Below are 7,274 nucleotides of genomic sequence, written 5' to 3'. Positions count from 1 at the left end.
AGTCGCAAGCCCTGCTCGCACGACCTGTCTGCCTGTTAACGCGCGATCACGGCGGTTTCACGCCCGTCACATCTGCCACGCGTCACAAATGTATTGGATCGCGCCACCTCGGTACATTTACCACTATTTCCCGCGAGTGGTGCGGGGAAACCACTTACCGCCCTTCCCGCCCGTACTCCCGCTCGTTAAATTCCCAGCGTCTTTAGTGCTCGTCGACCGTTGGATCTCCCCACCCGAGATCCAACGGCCCTCGATCTCCCTGCTCCCCATCTTCTGATATCCTCCGTCAAATGATCTTCTCCGTTCGTTTAGCTGATCCGAGGGCTCATAGCTCTCTTCTGCCTCGCCTCCCGGCACTCCTCGCCGAAGTGTTTTCCGCCTTTGATTTGCGTAATCCTACGGCCTATTTTCTCCCATAGCCCGTCCACATGGTCCTTTCCCACAGTCTTTCCAAACTCCTGAAGGAAAAAGGTGGCTAGTGTTTCAGCTCCCAGCATAATAAATCCTCAGCAACCGCATTTAAAAGACAGAATGGCCGAAGGACAAAAAGTAAACCCTCGAGCAGTTCAACCATTTATCAGTGATGGAGCAGGTTCCATATTATATGCCACCTACTCACAGGAGGATTGCAGAGCACCAGAAAAGGCCATTTTTTCCATTAAAATGCACAGTTTACAGCAGAGACCCATATCTAATTGTTAATGTGGTTGGTGGTTAGTTATGACCCCTCCATGCATAGCATAGCAGAGTATTTTTGTAACCAACCTCTATATATATCCAGAAGATAGAATGTAATAGGGGTTGATGGTTGATGAATGTTATCTTGATGTAAAACTTCAACTTCTGGAGACTGTAACTACTGTGATACCTGCAGCTTCTGGTCTTCATTTTCAGCTAATGCAAGCTTCTTTTGCTGTTAATTGCTCACTTTCCACTTCTTCTTTGTTCCAGGCTGTGCCTGTTATGCAATTTTCATTTTCTCTTGATGTTTAGCATTAGAGGGGCTGTCATCCCACCTCTGTGTTAGAATCTAGCTTGTACCATTGAATATGTATGCAAGTTTATGTTATTTTAATGCCAGAGAGTTGTCATCCTGTCTGTGCATTAGGAAATAGAATTGCAGACCTTTTAACTGGTTGCAACTGGCCATCACAGGGTCTTGTGCATCTGCTGGTGTGATCATTATTCTCCATCATCACATTTTCCTTAAACCATGAGTAATTGGTGGTCTTAAGCCTTGTAGTCTAGCGGTGTTCACCCATGTCTGGGGCTAAACATAGTAGAAGTGGTTATCTGGCTTGAATATGAAACATTTCTTTCATTCATCCACCATTTTCCAACATTTTTGTTGAGTTTGTAATGTTCCTGAGCATCTCTGAGATACAACCTAGGAGAGTTTCTTGGGGTGATAACATTAATTGGCGCCATTGTCGGGGAGAGGAGGTTGAAGCTCAGCTTCCCTGGGAGAACGACACAGTTCCAGATTTTGATGATAGACAAGGTCTGGGCACATAATTTGGTTGTAATCATCTATCTGGCAACTCCACTGGAGGAAGACCAACCTTTGGCGACTCCACATGGCAGTTCTGGTGCAGTTTGTGAGGCATGTTTGGTGAAATACTTAGAAATCATCGGCTGAATCAGTGCCTGATCCTGAGAAGATCGTTAAGCAGAAGAAAATCTCGTAGAAAGGAGCTTCAGGACCAGGTAATCCTTAGAAATTTCATGTATCTCCTTAGTCATTCATTTCCCTTTCGGACCTTAGTTCAAAGAAGCTTCCATGCTGTCCATCATATTCTCTGTTTCTGTCATTCTTTTCATTGATTCATACCACTCAGCCCACTAGTATCCTTTCATATACCCTAGTCATGGCAGGTCAGCAAGCTCTTACAAAGATAGAAAGAATAGTTGTTGCTAGGTATGGACCTTTGGTCTTACCTGTCCCTTTGAATGCCATGCCTGCAGGAGATTATCAAGAATATATGCCTAAGTTTACTGGTGCAGGAGGAGTAATAGCTGAAGAGAATTTAGAAGCCTTTTATAGCTATGTTGATAACCTGGATATCAATGAAGAAGATGTCTCGATGAGGTTTTTTGTCCAAAGCCTAGATGGGGAAGCTAGAAAATGGTTTAGAGAATTACCCCCTAGGTCTATTGTAGACATTGAGGCCCTAGATGATGTGTTCCTAAAGCACTGGGGCGATAATAAAGATCTGCTCTATTATCATACTGAATTTGGGAACTTGCAGAGAGGAGATGGTGAGCTGCTGTCTGATTTCAACATCAGATTCAATCATATGTACAACAGAATGCCAGCTGAAGTAAGACCTACCCCTGCTTCTGCCATGCTCACTTATGCTAATGCTTTCGATTCCTAGTTTTGCCTGCTATTAAGAGAAAGGAGATGTGCTTCTTTGGCTGATATGCAAAATGCAGCCTTTGAAGTAGAAGCAAACATTCTGGCTGCAAAAACACTCGTAGGTGATGCTGAAAGGAGAAGACAGGGAGGAGAGTCCTCATCATCCTCAGAGCCTGAGATCGATGAACTAGCTAGGATGATAGAATTTTTGGCCTCTGAAGTTTCCAAATTAAAGGCTGAGCAGTATTCTGAGGAAGCAAGAGCTCCTTGTTCCTTTACTCTTTCAAAGCCAAATCCTTATAGAGGAACACAACAACAGTTGCAGATTTTGCAAAGAAACAGAGATGCAAACGAAGATCAAAGGGTGAAGACCCTTTGTCAAAATATAGTCATGGAAGAAGAGCATCATGATGAAGTGGAGGAGGTCCATGGTTTGGGAGGTGCTCCTTTCCTAACTAGAGCTACTTATGAAAAAGCATTATTCATAGGCACTGCTCATGAGTTTGTTGTAACTGCAGAACAACAAGCTTATCAGCAGCTGACCCCTTCATCCTACAAGAGTCTGGGCTTGAAGCCAACCCATCTTCCCTTGATTATGCAGATCTGCAAATGAGCCAGCCTGCTATCATCCCCAGTCCAGTGATCAATAAGGGAGAGAAGAGATCCCCATCATCTTTCGTCCCTCTGCCTGCTCAAGTAAAATTCCCTCACAGTTGCCCCCTAAACCCTGAGGCAGGCCATAATTCAAAGCCCAAGGTTGATACTGATCATCTCAGTCTTGATATTCTAATGCCTTGCCCAGATGGCCTCCACACACACTGAAAAGGCAGCTTATCAGATGACAGAGGAAGAGGGTGTACAGTCTTGGAACTCCTCCTTGGATGTGGACTGTTCTAAGAAAAATAAAGGAGCAGATGATGTCTTTGTGTCCCTTGCACAAGAAAATGATGGTTCATCATTCATATTAGTTATACAGACGACAGGTGATACAGAAAAGTACACAACAGCCATGATTATTCAGCAGGTGTACAAAGGCTCCCATGAAGAACATCCTAGGAGGAGAGCACACAGAGGGGAGATTAAATTTGATCCATATCTTCCTATTAAGCTCAAATGTCCTAAAATATTTGAGGTAGATGATCAGATAAATCCTGTTTTACAGCTCTATGATGAAGGGGCCGAGAACAGAAGAACAATTTTTATGGCTCATCAGTTGGCCAGTTTTTGAATACTTGTGTTGTTTAAGGCTCTTAGGCCTTAATGATTGTAAGCAGTTTCTTTTTCAGGTTCTAGTGTAGGCTTAATTTGACTCCATGCCCAATGGATACTAGGCATATTTTTTAAAGCTGGTTTTGCATGAAGGAATTGGTCTGCAGTTCTTGAGACCTCACTGGGAGGATCTCATCCCGAGAAGGAGCCAGTGTTAGCTCTGCTATAAACTTCAGCGTTTAAAGGTCAAATTCAGGTCTGGTGGTTGGTTTGTGTCGAGAAAGGTGCTCACAGCAGTCATTCACCTTCTTTTCCTTCGGTTTCCTCACACCCTCTTAACCTCCGCTGTCTCTGTTTCTTCTATGAAAATCTTCATTCCCCACTTTCCTCCATTCTCCTACGAAACTCTTCGAAAACCCGTGTTCCCTCTAACCCCGAGCGTTAAGTTTTAGCCACCTCTAACTCCGCGCCCATGTAGCCCCGTGCCTTCATTCGATCCTCGAATTAACCATTTCCCTCCCATAACAGTGTGAAACATGTGTAATTAACCCTCCGCCTTGATCTCCACCGTCGATTGCCCACGATCCGATGGTCTCTGCTATGGTTACCGCACGATTAAACCCCGCGCACTTTCCTCGTCATCCGACTGTCCGTTGCACGATCGGACGGTAGTCGCAAGCCCTGCTCGCACGACCTGCCCGCTTTTTAACGCACGATCACGGCGGTTTCATGCCCGTCACATCTACCACGCATCACAAATGTATTGGATCGCGCCACCTCGGTACGTTTACCATTATTTCCCGCGAGCGGTGTGGGGAAACCGCTTACTGCCCTTCCCGCCTGTACTCCCGCTTGTTAAATTCCTAGCATCTTCAGTGCCCGTCGACCGTTGGATCTCCCCGCCCGAGATCCAATGGCCCTCGATCTCCCTGCTCCCCATCTTCTGATATCCTCCGTCAAATGATCTTCTCTGTTCATTTAGCTGATTCGATGGCTCATAGCTCTCTTTCACCTCACCTCCCGGTACTCCTCGCTGAAGTGTTTTCCGCCTTTGATCTGCATGATCCTACGGCCTATTTTCTCCCGCAGCCTGCCCACATGGTCCTTTCCCACAGTCTTTCCAAACTCCTAAAGGAAGAAGGCGGCCAGTGTTTCAGCTCCCAGCGTAATAAATCCTCAGCAACCACATTTAAAAGACAGAATGGCCGAAGGACAAAAAGGACACCCTCGAGCAGTTCAACCATTTATCAGTGATGGAGCAGGTTCCATATTATATGCCACCTGCTCACAGGAGGACTGCAGAGCACCAGAAAAGGTCATTTTGTCCATTAAAACACACAGTTTGCAGCAGAGACCCATATCTAATTGTTAGTGTGGTTGGTGGTCAGTTATGACCCCTCCACGCATAGCATAGCAGAGTATTTTTGTAACCAACCTCTATATATATCCAGAAGATAGAATGTAATAGGGGTTGATGGTTGATGAATGTTATCTTGATGTAAAACTTCAACTTCTGGAGACTGTAACTACTATGATACCTGTAGCTTCTGGTCTTCATTTTCAGCTAATGCAAGCTTCTTTTGCTGTTAATTGCTCACTTTCCACTTCTTCTTTGTTCCAGGCTGTGCCTGTTATGCATTTTTCATTTGCTCTTGATGTTTAGCATTAGAGGGGCTATCATCCCACCTCTGTGTTAGAATCTAGCTTGTATCATTGAATATGTATGCAGGTTTCTGTTATTTTAATGCCAGAGAGCTATCATCCTGTCTGTGCATTAGGAAATAGATTTGCAGACCTTTTAACTGGTTGCAGCTGGCCATCACAAGGTCCTGTGCATCTGCTGGTGTGATCAGTATTCTCCATCATCACATTTTCCTTAAACCGTGAGTAATTGGTGGTCTTAAGCCTTGTAGTCTGGGGGTGTTCACCCATGTCTAGGGTTAAACATAGTAGAAGTGGTTATCTGGCTTGAATATGCAGCATTTCTTTCATTCATCCACCATTTTCCAACATTTTTGTTGAGTTTGTAATGTTCCCGAGCATCTATGAGATACAACCTAGGAGAGTTTCTTGGGGTGATAACACGCATCATAGGAGGATTTGTGACTGAATTCACGGTTGATACCTCAGTCAGCTACAACGAGGCCGAGCGACGCTTTTTGAAAGGTCCGTGAGGTAAGTACTTAAAGTCTTTGAATACCTGGATTAAGATGTTCTTGTGCAAAAAATGGGTTATGCAGCTACCTTGATGTTCAGAGCTACGTGAAGTGAAAATATTTAGAGGAATGAAGGAAGAAAGGGTCCTGAATATAGTCCATTGATTTCACCTCCATTAGGTGACGAAGAGGGAGTAGCGCAGGCTTCTCTGCGAAGTGCTATCTAGTTAATAAGACAAGGATTCAAGCGACTTCCACCTCCACCCACACCACCTCCAACTTCACCAACATCACCTGTGACTTCACCCGTACCACCTCCACCGCAGTTCAACATGGCAAATTCCGTAAAGATTCTTTGTTTAAAGGCTTGGGAAATGAGGATCCGGACTAGTTCTAGTTCGTCATGAAAGCTGTATGGGAAGCTCAGGGTGTTACAGATGATCACATGAAGAAGGCAATGCTGGTTAGTGCTCTGCAGGATCGCGCGCTAACCTAGTACATCAAGTACTTTAATGATAACCCAAACGCTGGGGTGGCAGACATACAGACCACACTGAATAAAGAGTTTAGTAGGCCTAAATCTGAGGCACATTTGATTGTGGGGTTCAAAGAAATCGCGATGAGACCGGGCGAAACACCTTGGGAATTAGATCAGAGGTTGAAGTGTAAAATCTGCGAAGCTAATATAAACTTAGTAGATGGACAACACTAAGAATGGTTTGTGGCTTCGCTCCTGCCACACCTGAGGGTTGCGCTGTCACAACAGAAGATAACGACTCAGGCAGAGGCCTTGGAGATTGCAATGAGACTGCATGAAACACCAATGCAGGATCTGAATCTAGGGGTTCAGTAGATCCACGTGCAGTTGCAAAATCTTTGCCTTGAGATGCAAAGTTTGAAGCATGATAGAAAAGTTCGGCTAGAGGTGTGCGAAGAGGTATGGTGCTTGAAATGTAAAGGTCAGGGGCATGGGAAAGACCATTGCCCAGTCTTTGCGAACTATATTGTAGGAGGAGGACTGATGCCTTTGAGGCCGGAAGCTCAAGAAGGACCAAATGCAGGGCCTACATTGTGGTGCGCTATATGTTAGGTAGCAGGAAAACATATGATGGATAATTGTCATTTGCTGCAAAAGTTTGTACAAACACCGCAACAACTGTTGTGTAACTTCTATAGGTTGGTAGGGCATGATGAGCACAACTGCAGAAGTTTTGAATTGATGATGGACAAAACACCCACCTACATGGTTAAGACAGAAACGTGGCCCCCTGACTAGAGTGTAGGGATGGCGCGAACAGGCTTTCAAGGGCATGGACGGGGCCGAGGCGGAGGAGGACCTGGTGGAGGAGGACTTGGCGCGGACAACTATTCTGCTACAATTGTGGAGGACCAGGACACTATGCCTACGATTTCACTAACCCAACGCGTCCGTCGTCCAAATATTTCATTATGTTTGATCATGAAACAGAGGACTGTCCTCCACTGATAGCGAGGATACGTGACAAAGGGGCGCTACCTCCTCAGCTGACTCAGAACCTGTAGATGATGGG

The sequence above is a fragment of the Pinus tabuliformis genome, chromosome Q, assembly GCF_031772625.1.
Source record: "Pinus tabuliformis cultivar Carrire ecotype Pingquan chromosome Q, CPIR1, whole genome shotgun sequence".
Classification (NCBI taxonomy): domain Eukaryota; kingdom Viridiplantae; phylum Streptophyta; class Pinopsida; order Pinales; family Pinaceae; genus Pinus; species Pinus tabuliformis.
The sequence above is the reverse complement of the archived record's forward strand: the minus strand, read 5'-3'. Positions refer to the sequence as shown.